Below are 16,060 nucleotides of genomic sequence, written 5' to 3'. Positions count from 1 at the left end.
GGTAAGCCAGTCTCTCTTGAAATTGAGGGAGGAGTTGCAGCATTATAAAAGAAAAGAAGGAGAAGCAATGAACCAGACCAACATGGGTACTTGCATGCCCAGCAGTGGCAAGGGAGGCTGTTCAGGGGTGTCTCCACTGGCCATGGCCACTTGGAGAGCTGGGCTTGACTTGACTGTCCCTGCACTGTCTCCTGGTTTTGCCCAGGCTCTTGTAGACAGCTGCCTTGGTGAGGCTGGCAGGAGACTAAAAGCCCTTGTTCCTGAGGCTGTCAGCTTTGTCTGAGTGTGGGTGGCAACACATACTGTTTCACAACCATTGTTCTCCTTTACAGAGGGGCAGGAGGAGAGTTTGTGCTGAATTTTGTAGTGGGGAAAGACTGAATGTTTCACAGTCCCTTTTTTTGTCCTGCCAAGGTCTTAAACATCAAAGAAATCCTTATTTCTAGAGAAAGCAGAATATCTGGTGGGAGATAGGAGAGAGTAATTGCCCCACACCCAGCAAGCAAGTATGGCAGATCCAACATTTCTCACCACTTATTAATGCTGTTTTGGAAGTGTCAAACAGAGCACTGTGGCAAAGCCTATATCCTGATAATCAGGAAAAAAACCACAGAAAATGTGAAAGTGGCTTTGCTGTGATATTCCTGGATGGCTACAGCTCTGAGCAGCAACCACTGAAGAGTTCTTTTTATAGCAACAACAGCTCTAGTGTCACCTAACGGGGACTGAGAATTTGGGTCATAAGCTGGAGCTTCTGCAAAGGGACTTTTCCAAAGGTGGCTCTGCTCTGTGCAGCGCTGCCCACTGAGCATCAGCAGGTGGAAGAGGAGGGGAGAGGCAGAGGGAGAGGAGCTCTGGGCGGGCGGTACTGCAGTGTCCGTACAGAGGGGGCCCAGGACACAAACCAGGGCTTCAGGCAGCTGCCAGTGGCAATTTATAGAAGAGAAGTACACACTACCCATGATTTAGCAGCTTACTTTGGCAGAGGGAAGCAGGGAATGACTATGGTATTTGCCCCAGAGACACATTTCAAAAGCTGAGTAAGTAAAGAGGAAGGCGTAAGCAAAATTTGTTGTGAGACAAGAAATATTAATAATGAATGGACATTTTCCAGAGTGGAAATAGGTTACTAAAACAGCCTGCTCCTCTGACCAGTGGCAATTTGGGAAAAGATTCAGAGAGCGATGTGTTAATTTGGCTAAAAATAGAAATACAGAATCACAAGGCTGGAAGAGACCTTCAAGATCATCGAGTCCAGCCTGTTCCCTGACACCTCAACTAAACCATGGCACCAAATGCCACATCCATTCTTTTTTCAAACACATCCAGGGATGGTGACTCCACCACCTCCCTGGGCAGACCATTCCAGAACTTTATCACCCTTTCTGTGAAAAACATTTTCCTCATATACAACCTATATTATATACATTTAATTTAGACACAGCTGTAATGTGCCACAGAAGCTACAGATGAGTCTCTACAGTGGCCATCACTGGGGTTTCAAAAGAAAAAAGTTTTGAGACTTAGGAGATATTTTGTGATACAACACTCCTGGTTATCCCTGCAGGCTTTGAGGGAGGGTCTTCTGTCCTCCCTCTTCCCAACAGCTGGACAGAAAAGGTTTGGGTTCTGCAGCAGCAGCTGCATTTCAGGAATCACATCAAACAGCACAGTGTTGCAGAAAAAATGGACAGTAAAAAACGCCCAACTTCTTTCATCTGAAAAACAATCCAAATTTCACTCCAAAACAAATCTGGGCCAAGGCATGACCTCTGATCACAACGAAGGGGCAGTAGCTGGGTTAGATACCCCAACCCACCTTTTCATCTGACGCTGCAGGACACCATCTCTCTGCCACAAAAGAACAACAAAACTCCACAATTTGCCTGGAAAACTAAAGATTTGGGCCCAGGGCCATATATTCTTGGAGCATCAAATGAGTATCCATAACTGTCCCCAGCACAAGGAGTGGTGCCATGTTGGCACACAGGGAAGAAAGAGCTCATCCTCCCAAATGTGAGCTGATACTCCTAAATTAACACAGTCAACAACCATGCCACAAACCTCAAAACTCATAAAGTTGTTTTGAAAAGCACATGATTTTTTAAAATGAACATTTTTATTATTTTTCTGTTTACTCAGTTTCTAGACTTCTGGTCCCTGAGGTTAGCTCTGCAGCCAAAGGGCTACAAACTTTTTCCAAAACTGAAAGCCTGGTTTGCCAAGGAATTGTTTAGTCACACAAACTGAGACTGTAAGGAAAAAACACCAGAGATCACAAGACTCCTGATAATTTTCTGGACTTGTCATCACACATGATTTGTCATGTAAGCTTGTGGAGAACGATGGTTTCAAAATCCTCTGAAATGCTCTGGTTTTATGGAAACTCCTGAAGAACTAAATACTGGGTTTCCTTTTTAACTTTTTCTTTTATTTTTCCTTTTTTCTTCTGTTTTTCCTTTTTTTCTTTTGTGGGGTTTGATTTATTTTTTTACAGGGGATGGGGAATGTTTTTCTGTTTGTTTGGTGGTGGGTTTTTTAATTTTATTTTTGGGAGGGGCTTTTTTGGTGTGGGATTGCATTTTTTGACTAGTGCAGTACTTTTAGTGGTTTTATACTTAATATTTCAGAATCTATGTAAGGGAGCATTCAGAAAAAAAACAGATTTATGTCCATCCAGCTGGATTCAGCTGGGAAACATTGACTCCTCTCTTCAGCACATTCCCTAGTTCAGATTTTCTTATAACAGAAGACAGAAGTAAATACTTCTTTTATTGAGCAACAGGACAGAGATAAATGGAATTAAATGCGTAATACATGAAAAATCAGTTTGTAAAATAGGTTAAAAGAAATTTTTTGTCAAATTTTATAATTTGTAATCCCACACACAGTTCTGTTAACCTGCCAGTGGGTTAACAGTTACTTTAATTAAAAATGAGAAGTAGCAAAACATTTTATTTCTTTGTGTTTTGTCTGTTTGTACTGTCAGTAAGATAACAAAGAGGAGTAGCTAGCTATCAGAATTAAACACCCTCTTTTCCAAAGCCTGATCATGTACAAATACATGGTGCCAGGCACTAAAAGAGGGATTTTTACAGCTGTGGAGTTTCTGTGTCTGTCACCAGAAGGCCTTTCATGCTGGGGTGTGCTGAGAGAAAGGCAAAAGGCTCAATGATCCCAATGCCTTTCTGCGCCCTGAAATTTCTGCCTGCAACCAGTGCCATTGCCCTGTAACATCAATAAAGCCACAAGCACACCAGGTCTCTCCCCTCCTGCTTCCTCCCAAGCTTAGTAAATAAACTCCCCGTGGCACTTGCTGAACTACAGACAAACACACTTCCCAGCAACGTGACTGTGAAAGCTGCAGTCCCTCTGCTCCTCACCACATGTGTGTAAGGAAGCTCAGGTAATGTGCCCAGCCTTAGCACCGAAATGAAATTCTGATTTTATCGTAACGCACTAGCTTGACAGTCTCTCACTAACAGAATGAAAAGCTCCACAATACCTGTCCTCCCAACCTCACATGCCACTTCCCGTCTCCACTACTTGCATGTAATTATATTTTCTGTGTAAGTTTGTGCGTGTTCCCCATCTCACAGCAATTCATATGGACACACTCAGGTGGCATACTCCTGTGCCAGCCTTTGGAAATTGTCTGTTTTCTGTGAGATTAAGTTCTTCCCTCCTAATTAAAAGAATTGCTCAAATTTGGCAAAATTAATTGAATATACTATTAGCTAATTTATTTTTAGTTAGACCTAAGGGAAAATCCAATTATAGATGACAAAGTTCTGCAGTGGATCTCCATCTTCTCCTTTCCCCTCAAGAAACAATTTCTGATGAGCCAAATCCTGCTAACATTTCCTACCTCCAGTACACCACTACCCCTGCAGGCTGTCTGGAGAGCTACTTGTGACCAGGCTACAAACCAGGGTGACCCCAAGGACCTGAAATCTGGGTGCTGAGGTGGCTCTGAGGGATGGCAGCTCCCTCCACCAGCCTGCATTTACTAGAAAACCAGGCAGCACCCACTTTCTGTAGCTGCAGTGTCTGCCCCCACTGGTGCCCAGATAGGAATTTAAAATAATTCCCTGGTGATTAAATTGAATATTTGCTTAGGAAAAACATCTTTGAGGGCAAACATTTCTTTGAAGACTAAAGGGTATTGTGTGACAGTGTTCACAGGGGTTTTCAGGTGAGGGGAGAGATGAGAATGTTGACTCCATGTTCAGAAGGCTTGATTTATTATTTTATGACATATATATTACATTAAAACTATACTAAAAAGAATAGAAGGAAAAGTTCCATCTCAGAAGACTAGCTAAGCTAAGAATAGAAAGGAATGAATAATAAAGGTTTGTGTCTCAGACAGAGAGTCCAAGCTAACTGGGCTGGGATTGGCCATTAATTATAAACATCCAAGATGGGCCAATCACAGATGCACCTGTTGCATTCCACAGCAGCAGATCACCATTGTTTACATTTTGTTCCTGAAGCCTCTCAGCTTCTCAGGAAGAAAAATCCTAAGAAAGGATTTTCATGAAAAGATGTCTGCGACAGTATCGCAGTTCTTCCGCCTGATGCTTCATAGTTATGCACCTCAATGGATTTTAGACACCTGGTATTTCTTAGCTGAAGCTCTCCTGATGGTGCACTGAGATTTTCCCCAGGCAGAGCTTTTGTCCTGGTAGAAAGGAGCAATAGTGCAGCACTGGCTGGCAGGCTCTGCTGGGAGTGCTCTGAGGAGCACAGTGGATGGAGAGCATGCACACACACTGAAACTGCCCCGCTGAAAGATCACAACAGCTCCATTTTACCAGGCAGGGACATGACTCCCCCCTCACAAATAATAAGGCGGTGAAATTAAAAAATAAAAAACCCAATTCTGTGCTAACACTCATCTGAGAGGCCTCTGGCATTCAGGTCCAGGGCAGTGGGTGCACTCTGGATTTAGGATGCCCTGTCAGCTTCTTCTCAAATCAGGATGTTTTGTACAAAAGGGCACTGCTTCCCTCCTGGATGAGAGGGATTTTAGACATTTGGGCATGTGGAGATAAGGAATGCATTTCAACTTGAGAGACTCATTCTCCTCCTGAATTGGACTTGGATTATCAGAAATGCAGCTTCTTCTGCTGTTGGATTCAGGGAGGGAGGGAGGGAGGGAGGGAGGGAGGAAGGAAGCAAGGAAGGAAGGAAGGAAGGAAGGAAGGAAGGAAGTTAGTTTCAGTGTCACAGTTTTCATGCACAGCTTAGGACAGCAGTTAAAGGTGTGTTTCCAAAGGAGGCTGACTAACCACAGCAGAAACAGAACATTTCTGTGTGCATACACATACACAACACTACTATGGATGTGTTGCACAGTATAGCTAAACTGGTAGTAGCTATTATGTAGCTATAATATTAGTAGCTATTGTTCGGGTGAAAAAAGAGTAGAAAGGGAAAAAAAAAAAAAAAAAAAAAAAAGGAAAAGAAAACAGTGGAAAGAAGAAATCAAGTTGCTCTCCCAAATGCACATAATAATTACACCGGCTGCTTGCTGTGTGCCCGTCTACAGCCTCTAGGCCAATTCACTGCCTCTCCAGAGGCAGAAAATGCCAGTGACTATCAGGAGGGTTGCCATTTTCCTGTGAGAAGTTTCTGTCCAGACTGAAAATGTTGCATTTCGCAGCCTGCATGAAAAGTGGATGCTGCTGCTTTCATCCGGCCATCCTCAGCTCTTGGTTTTCAGACCACATCTGCATTTCCTTCCCTACAGAGCAAACCAGAGCCTCCCACCACTTCAGCATGATAGCAAGGGACCTCAGGGCTCTACAAACCCCTCAGGGCTGGTGAGGGCAGCCCAGTTCCCCCGAGGGTGGCACCAGCATCCACCTCCACCTGCAGTCAGTGCTTCTTGCTGGGGCAGTGCAGCAGGGAGCCAGAGCCTGGCCCAGGGAATGGCACCCCTACCAGGAGGGTGCCTGGAGTAGCTCTTGACGCTGCTCCTTCAACAGGCCACGTCCTCTCAGACCCCAGCAGCAGTGTCCATCACTTGGGTGCAGGTACCTGGGCTGCCAGCAGCCAAATCACCCATGCCAGGAAGAAAGACGGTTTGGGGGGCTGTGCTTCAGTGAAATGGCCTCACAAATCACTGCAGGGTGAAGTTTGTTGCCTATTTCAGGCTCACCTGCAGTTCTGGATCAGCATGGGCTGTTGCAGCCTTTGCCAACCACTTCCCCAGAGCCAGCTCCCAGCTGAGACACCAACCACTGCCCCAAGGGCTGGAAACAAACTCCCCAAAGGTTTGGTGATGCTCTCAGCAGCATTGCACAGCTGTTGAGTGCCTGGCGCTGGGGAGAGATGGTTTGCAGTGCTGCTGGTGCTTCCAGAGCAGCGGTGACCCGTCGGAGCTGCTGCAGAACTATTTCCTCGGACCCTGCTGCGGGGTTTTATCTCCGTGTAGCACTGCAGTGACCAACCGGTCTTGCCTGCTGGGACTTGGCTCCTCCCCTGGGAAGGCTCGGGGCTGTAATTTGTCAGACCAGATGCAGCTGACTGTAGGGGCTTTTTGGGGTTTTTTGCAGGTCTTCAATTGCAAACAAGGCAGATGTCTGTTCCAAATACACATCTAAGGTTATCCACCCTTCATTTCTCCTCAGGGGATAAAAACTATTCTTTGGGTGCCTTTTGTTTTCTCAGAAAGAGGGGTCTGAGCAAGTCACATTACTCACAGGCAAGAAGGGTCTGCTCCTGCCCTTCAGCTGGAGGGGGCACATGGGATGCCCAGGGCAGCGGTGTGCAAGCAGCAGAGATGCTCCCCAATACCCTCCTGGCTTCCAGGGAACCCCCTTGGCACTGCACAGAGATCTGCTTTCAACATCAGCAGCTTTTCCTCCTGTGAGCACCCTCACAAAGCACAGGGAATCTGACTGTACAAACAAAACTGTGTATTTTTGTTACAAACTCAGTGGATATAGTAACTACATGCACCACATTTTTATGCAGATTTCTCTCTGCCCGGGTGAGATGCTGTCACTTCTCTAGTACAAAGGGATGCATCTCTCTCCATCTGAGCTCTCATTTTCCCTCCATGCCCAGAAGATCTCACCTAGCATGGAGAATAGCCAGACATCTGTGCTGTGGGCAGGGTAACAAGCGTCCTTTGTTTTCTCCCATAAGAATGATAAGGCTTTCACTGGATGTAGTCAGAAAGAGCAGACCTCTTGCTCTGCTATCAGATGTTCTCCCTTATGGAAAATGCAAGTCCCAGGAAATGGTTATGGCTCTACATCATTTCAGACAGGGCCTGGCCCCAGCCAGATTTTCAAAGCCCTTTTAAAAATAGATTTTCACTCCCCAATTTCATTTTCTATCCAATTTTCTCTCAGTGCTGCACCACACCCACACTATTTCTCCTTAAACTGAAATGCTTCCCACCACTGCTTCCTTTCAACACCCCTTGCCAGGCTTGTCATTTACTGTACATCTGCATTTTGCAAGCCACAGCCAGCAGCCGAAAGGACAGAGCCTTTCATGTTTTGCTTAGCATCGGAGGGGGAAGAAGCAACATGTTAAAAGGAGGCAGCCACAGCTGACAAGGCACCCCAAAATGGGATAGGTGTGAGGCTGAGGGAGCAGGGTGGGAATGTCTGATGGCTCTACAATGCTTAAGCATGGAAGATGCTGGGGCAGTCTGACACATGAAGGTTATTTAGGGCTAAGAGCCTTCTTGAGGTAAATGTTCCACTGCAGTCACCAAAGAGAGAGAGCAAGGTTCACAGTCAAGTCAGTATTGCAATTTGGAGAAGAGCCTTAAATACAGTGTGAGCTAGATAAGTTGTAGAAATGAAGTGCAATGAAACTGAGATTTAAGAAAACAAATGTGAAATGCTTCCTATCTGAGGGAAACATCAGTTGCACAAACACAGAAAGTGGGGATGTTGGTTTTGCACAGCACAGCCCAGCCTCAGATGAGAGTGGATCCTGAGCACTGCATGCGCACCCCAAGCAGGAACATTGCTCATGCCTAAAACTAGCAGGGGCTTTTCCCGAGGTAGACTGACACAGATAGGTCTTGGTGTGAGAACAGCTGTGGGGCATCCTTCTGTCACAACTGACAAAATAAAAATGCTGGAGGAAATCCTGAGAGAGAAACAAACAAAAGAAGTTTTAAACAATTTGACAATTGAAAAAGGTGAAACTAAATGTGTTCAAAAGAGGTAGCAAGATACCCAAAGAAATCAGTGAGGTGTAGAAGATTGTTTCTGCAATTGCACAGACCACACCCCCATCCATTTATTGAGGACAAAATAAGCAGAGCACAGAGAAAGCAAGGATGAAATTACATGTACTTTTAAGAAACCATGCAGAATTTCCAAAACTGATAGAAATAGATGGGACATGCTGTATTGTCCAAGCAGGCCTGTGCTCCTGCTGCAGCTACTGTGAGCACACCGTGGTTTCATGCAGCAGCACAGCCCTGACAGCTCTGGGTGCTGCTGCACCAGGTTGTGCTAACCAGGCTCCCTCCTCCTCCTCCCACACACAGGAACTTTGCCCCATTGCCCCTCTGATAACACTTCCCACACTTCATTCAGTCTAATTATCTTAATGAGCATTTTCAGCACAGGTATCCTGGGAAGGATTTTCTCGCTCAGAACTATAGGAACTTTAAAATGTTGCTCATCTTGCTCATAGAAGCTTTTTTCCCCCTTTGTTTATATCGCAGCTAATCGCTGTTGAAAATCATGTAAATTTATTTTGTGTGGGTATCCAAAATAATACAATCAGCCAGCACAGAGAGGTGCAGAGGGACCTTCCCACAATGTGACACTTCAGAGGGTCACCCTGTCCTCTGGCTGGAGCTGGACACTGCCTCCTGCAGAAATGGTGAATTACTTTGAAATGCTGAGGAGAAATTGGTAACCCTTTTAATAACTTCAGGGCTTCATTTTTTTCCCAAATAGTGTATTGTGGGTGTTCTGAAAGATTTATTTTGCTGTTCAGGGGAAGGCTATGATATGCTGTAGCCTCCTCCCACAGCTCTGTTCTGCAGAGGCTGGGGACCAGAGAGCCCCTTGGAACCCCCCAGTGCTCCACAGCTCCCAGAGCCACTGGGCTTGCATGGCAAAAGCAGATGGGTTCATCCACTGGAGCAAGAGGTCTGCAGGGAAATGTCTCATGGGCTCAGTGAGCAAGAACACGGGAGGACTAAAGTGTTTATGGCTTCAGCTGCCAAAATTTATGTCTGCTTCTCTGTAGTGAGGGTCACACTGCTCTTGTCTTTCATCAGGCACTCTGGTGTTTAGTTTAGACAGCACTCTCCATATCAGAAACCCCTGGGCACACGTACAGGCCTGGGCTGTCTCACTTGGAGGCAGGGGACACCATGGCAAGGCGTGGCAGATGCCCATCAAATTTTATCTATCTGGCTACACCAGTGCACAAAAGACCCTTCTTCTGTACAATGATGATGAGATGACTGCACACACAGTGTGGCAGCAGGAGGTGTCCCAGAATCCCAATAGATTCCCTTCAACATCTGCTCAAGAATAGATTTTTCTTTTGCTTTTAATATTTTTTTCAGTTTGAAAAGAAGAAAACAAGCAAAACCACAGGGTACAGTAAACTGCTCAGAAGGGCAATGATCTGAAGTTGTAGAAATCACCACAGTGCTGTGTTAGGACACTGGGAATTCAAAATGTTCAACAATAAAAGGACAGCTCACATTCAAAGGTGACATTCAAAGCAATTCAAACAGCATAATAAAGCAGTATGTAATGAGGTACACAGCTCCTATCAAAGGCCCTCTTATTAAAGAGCTGCTGAGTGTGCTATGCAAAAGGATTTAAAATAGACATTTCTGGTTAAACAAGGTGTCTTTCTAGCATACCTTCCTTTTTGACTGTTCCTGCAGTCAGGGAGGTCATATCATAAGGCTAAATTTGTGACGACATAGCTGTTTCCATGGCAGCTAACTATTGTCATAAACACTGAGCTTTATGATTTCACAGCTGGATTAAGAAAAAAAGAGAACAGGGCTGGAAAGGGAGGAAGTTTTTTATTCCAACGAGAGTTAGGGGAATACAGAAGATTGCAGGCAAAGAAAATTGCTTTTTGCGTAAATGTTCTTTTTTAAGTTTACCCCAGTGTGAAAGTCCTTTTTAAGGGATGTAATTTGGGTAACGATCCCTCTCCTATTTAAACGCTCACAAGGCTAATGAGCAAGCTTGTCTATTTTTGGAACACTTCAGCAGTAAGGCTGGATGTTTTGCAGCAGGAAGCCAACAGTATTAAAATGTGTTTTCCTCACTTTCCTGAAAGCTCCTGACCCCCTCCTCCATGATTTTCTGTAACTTCACTATCTAGAAAGCAATGTACAGGTGAGGTTAAGTTATTTATGATGGTGAATAAACCCCACAAGCCACCCTTCACCTCCTCATTACCTGAATTATGGCTTTTTTCTCTCAGTTATATTGAAACATCTGTGACTACTGAATGGAAACGCCTCTCAAGGTGAACAGATTGAAATACAATTGTTTTTTTAGGAAGAGTTGTTTTTCTGACGTGGTGATTTATGTCCTTAAGTTAAATTAGTGTTGATAATTATCAGTAGCCCTTGAATATGAATATGCAAAGAGATTTGTTTGTGGGAGACCAGAAGTGGTCTGTGGTGCCAGACCACTAGAAGGTGAAATTTACCATCACACCTTGGATGACAGGACTCATTTTGCCTGGGGCAAATCCCAGGACAGCTTTGTGGGTGTGAAAATCCATTCCTGCATCCCCAGCCTCATATCCCAGCCCCTCTGTGGGCAGGAGTGAGGCCTGGAGAGATCCCTGGTGCCCACCACTTGCCACGGGTAAGCTCCTCTCCAAGCAGCATCCAGTTCTACCTCCAGGGGAAATAAGGCTGAGGTGTCTGCAGGTCTCTCCAGGGAGAGGAGTAACAGACTCAGTTCTCTGGCAGCCCTCAGTGGTCCCTGAGGGGTGTCTGGCAGGTAACTGGCCTGTGTGAGAGGGCTCCCTTCATACAGCTACACTGGAACAGGGCAGCCTCCCTCCTCACTGCCTGGGAACAAGCAGCATCACACAGTGCAACCCACAGTATTCCTATAGGAATGCAAGTGGTGAAACATCCTGTGTTGGCCTCCATCAAAGACAGAGCTCAAAGCTGGAGGAAGATTATTGCTGTGTGTCCTAGTGATTCCCCTGGAACTTCTACAGCAGAAACAAATTAAACGTAATTCATCTTACAAATAATTAGCACATTTCATTTCAAGAAATCCCAGCTGACTTTACCTACTAGGCACTAGATTAGTGTGTCCTGCCCTAAAAATGCATCTGACATTTAGCTTTCTAACAAAGAAAATTCATGTGCAGGTAATCTATCTTGTCAAAATATAAAAGAACAGCACAGGCAGTGCTACAGGCTGCAGGATTTCTTCCTGAGCCATTCCAAAATGAAAATGTTTTGGAGCATGAAGGCTGGGCAGCCACAGATCCAGTGTGCTGATGTAGCCTGACTTTACTGACTATTAAAATCTCAAGGGAGTGGGTTTTTATTTTACTTGAAAGAAATCCAAAATAAACAGAAAGGTCACTTTGTAAGGCTGCTTCCTTTCCATGAGATGGAAAATGGCCTTGCTCTGCAAGCTGGAATTGCTAGCTCTGGATACTGAGAGCTGTACACTAGAGGTCACTGCTATAATAAAGGAAAGAGCTGTCTAGCAGCTTGGGCACCCTATTTATTGTAAGGTGAATCACAACACAAAGCAGCAGCTAACTGAATTATACTGTATCAAGTGCAAAGAATCACTGAATAACGCCTATTCAGCTATGGCTGAAAACTGAGAGATATTGAGATTTTTGGAGAAAAGGGATAAAGGCACATATAAGGCCCTTTATTTTGAAACACCAGATCACTTTTATCAGTTTCTATTGCTTTAATTGGAACTTGATAATTATGTCAGCCTGTGGGATTTCTGTCACACTGGTCCTCTTCCTTATTTTTTTTATCTCTGAAATGGGTACTACTGGGTTGGCTTATCTTGACCAAAAGCCCAATGCTGCCTTTATCTCCAGCATTCAAGTTCTGCTTAACTATACAGCAATAAATGGACACAAGGAATTTTAATATGAATCAGAGATGCAAAGCATTGGGTAATTAGCTGAGGATTACAGATGGGATGCCAGTGAAATAATTTCCTGGGGAGAGATTGTCACTGCTTACTGTGCACAAATCAACTTATCCTGAAGCTTCCCAAGTCTCCAAGCATGCTTGCCTCCTTGTATCTGTTTCTTTATACTCTTAATTAGTGTCTGGGACTGTTTGTTTAATGAGGCATCCCACACTGTGGCAGTGTAGCTTTTCGCTCACACGCATCTTGTAGGGCTGAGCACAGATGATCAGCCTCAGTTTTCAGCCTGTATTTCCCAAGCTCGTGTCATAATGGTATGGTGCTAATTAAGTCTCTTTTTTCCCAACCTTGCTGAATTATTAATTTCATTCAGGATCAAGCTATGTAACCTGTCCACAGCCTGTTTGCTGATGATTCATGACATTTCCTGTTTTGTTTCCTTTATAGGAACCATGGTTCCTGATGATTTTGCACATCTTCATGTGGCACATCCTGTGCAGGGAACTTCTTATCACAGTAGACAACAACATATTTTGTCAGCTGTTTCTCCTTATTCAGTCTTAGTTCCAGCATTTCACATCCTTCTGGCATTATTTTATCCCATGCACTTAATTTTCACAATCTCATTCTTCTCCTGCATCAAGTGGCATGTGGAGCAGGAACATGACAGGGAAAGGTAATTTTGTAGTGGGCAGCTGTGATGCAAGGTCAGCTCATCTCCCAGTCCTGGCCCATGCCCATGCTCACCTCTTGTACAATCTCTCATGTTTCATCTTGGTCAGGTGTCAGACACCAAGAGACAAACTCATCATCACTACAGAAGACACCTAAGGCCTGATCAGCTTTGGCACAGATCACTCCATCTCTATAAAATGTTCTGCCAAAACAGTTTTCATGAAACTCAGTTTATATACTTCTTTTGTAGCAATCATCTTTCTAATCCCTGAGTAGTCTTCCTTTTTCCTTGCTTGTTTTCTGTCGCTAATGAATATTTCAAAGAATTACTTCTCAGTTCCTCTGACAATACTACTCAAATATCTGCAAATTATTTTTTCCCATCTGAAATCTGATCTGCTGTTACACTTTTTAGGCTTCACATCTGCAACTGAAACTTAGAGTCAGCATTGTAAAGATGCTTTATACTATAGGTTCAGGTTCAGTTCAACCTTTGCCTGTCTGTTATTTCTCCTATGCCTTTTTCAGCATGATCATTTCTCAGGTTCCCTACATCTTCTTGAGAATCCATTTTCACTTTGTATACACCAGAAACTGTTTCCAACATGCAGAGTCACTCCCCACCCAAGAAAAAGTCATTGGAGAAAAATTATTAGGGTTTATTTTGGTCTAATAATTTTCATTTAAAGTAGCATGTGTTATATAAAGTATGTAATGTGCTAGAGCAAATTTTGGGAAGCAGCAGTTTGGACCTATGAGTACTGGTAGTGTTTTAAGTGAGTATTAAGACTACTTTCTACCAAAATGTCTCTGGTCATGTCCATTACCTTCCTATAATTCTTTGTAATTGAAAACAACCTTGCTGTGAAGCTGTTGAAATGCACACAGGCTAGAGAAAAAAAAAAAGAAAAAAAATTTTAAAAAAAAGACCAATTCTTTTCTGTGCCCTGAATCGAATAAGCAAAATGAAATATGTTGGTCATTTGGAGGAATTCCTGTCATAGCATAATTCCCCTGGTGTTGCTCAATAATTGCAAAGCTCTTCTAGCAAATACATAAACTTTTCCTGCCCTGCCCTACATCTGCAGTGAAAGGAAGTCCCCAGAAAAGCCCCTGAGCAATGCAGGGTGTCCTTCTCAAGGATGCTGGTTCCTCAAGCACCCTTTGCCACAGTGCCTGTCCCCCAGGCTCAGGAGCCTGAGCCCACTGATCCTGCTGCAGCCACCGCGCTGCTTCCTCCCCTCGTTGTCATCGTTGTCATCGTGGACTGCCAGGCACCTGCTGGCACCCACCCTGCAGCACCTCTCTGGGCCTCCCTGCAGCACAAACAAGCACCAAGCATGGGGGTGCCTCAGAGCTGCTGGTGTTTCCAGGTCAGTGGTTCCCTCTCTTGGAGCTTGGAAGCACTCATGGCAGTGCCACTGCCACTTGAGGCCACGACAGAACAAGGTCATGAGAAGAAATGTTTAAGAATCAGTGTTTCAGACTGTTCATTTTTCTCAAATGGGGCTTTCTTTCAAATGCCTTTGTAGAGTATTGCTCACACTGACCTTTCCAATGTGTCATAAGAAACAGGGGAGACTACATTCATGTTGGGTGTATTTTGGTGCTGTTACAAGCACTAAATCCAGAATCTGAGTCCATTTCTAGGCTGGGCTGCTGTACATGCTCTTAATGGTCACACACTCTCCCTTCCTTCTTCTGGAGTCTAAACATGTGTGCACACCTGGTTTATTCAGCTTATACCTCTACTCCTGTTCTTTATTTGAAGGTACTTGGGACCCTGAGATCTCCAGGAGTTTTGCATATGAGCACCAGCATTGTCTGGAAAGCTTTTTGGTGACATGCACGTGACACCTGGGGAGGGCAGAACATTTGTCAGAAGGCCACAACAGGAATGATTCTGAAATTTAGTCATAAAACAGAAGCAGGCTATGTAGCTGGCGCCTTCATCCATTTTTCTAATTCATACCAATTCATTCCTCAGCGGAGTGGTTTTGAAGACTCTGGTAAGCCTAGACTATAACCTACCCTACCTTAAATTCCAACCCCACATTTTATATAATACTTTTGTTGAGTGTCTATTTCCCTTTTGCAGTTACAGAAATTCTAAGCTTGCGTATAAAGAGAAGAATAAGTGAGTCATCAGGTGTGTTACTTCATCACTTATTTACCTGGAATGCATGAAGACACATGGTTGCAAATACAAGAAGCAATTTTAATGTCAGTTCTAAATGTTTCCAAAACATGGGTGGAAGAAGGACAAACGCCCCAGTTAGCTTGAAGATGGAGCTGGGATGAGATTTGGGACACGACTTCCTGCAAGCACAAGGACCTGACCTTAGTGACCTCCCAAGTCCTTTCCAGGCTGGGATTTCCACATCTGCTTTATCCAAGTTCCCCAGCGGGTCACTCTGATCGCAGCGCGCTTCTCCCTGAGCGAGTTCATGCTCTCGCATGGTATTTGTATGGATGAAGCTTTTCATTGTTTTCAAGTGTTGTCAAGGAGTAGGATTGCAACTTCACACGCAAAATTTCATCATATCACTTGGCTGAATGCTCCTTGGGGCTGGGATGGAAGCATACAATGAATTTTCGGATACTAAACAGATCACCATTAATATTTAGCAAGTTGTACAGCTGAGTCATGGAAATTTGTCCGTAGAATTTCATTTTTTGAATGGTTTTGGCTTTATTTTTTTCTTGTGAAAATGCCTAAGTCCTGGCATCAGCCTCTTCTTGTTTTCCAAGGATGTTTTTAGAAAGATCTTGGAGACTAGTACCACACTGCGCAGACAGACTCAGAAACCACAGAACTCAGCCATTTGAGGCACTCTCGAGATTTTGGGACAGGAAGCTCACAAACACTTTGATTCCCTCATAATCTAAGTTGTTTAGGGGAATAATGTTTGTCCATGTTATTAAAATAGCCATGTGGCCCCAGAGTGCTGTCCCTTTGGATAGCACATGCTGGCCACCACTGCACAAGACATCTTTACTGGGAACAGCAAGCATGGCTAGTGCAGAGCCCATGGAAACGTCTGGGACGACTAGAGAGGTCCTCTGAGCAGTAAACCTTCTCAGAGGGGATTTTACAAGCCATTTTCAAAGCTCTTTATGTTCACAGACTGACAGCTAACATAGGGTTAAGCTGTGGGGGCTCCTGAGCCTCTGTGACTGCGGAGGGAAGGTTTCCCCTGGTTTGCAAAGGGTCATTGGTAGGCAGGCTGCTGTCCAGCCAAGCCATGCAGATGCCCCACATTATA

The sequence above is a fragment of the Zonotrichia leucophrys genome, chromosome 3 (genome assembly GCF_028769735.1).
Source record: "Zonotrichia leucophrys gambelii isolate GWCS_2022_RI chromosome 3, RI_Zleu_2.0, whole genome shotgun sequence".
Classification (NCBI taxonomy): Eukaryota; Metazoa; Chordata; class Aves; order Passeriformes; family Passerellidae; genus Zonotrichia; species Zonotrichia leucophrys.
Note: the sequence above shows the minus strand (reverse complement) of the source record.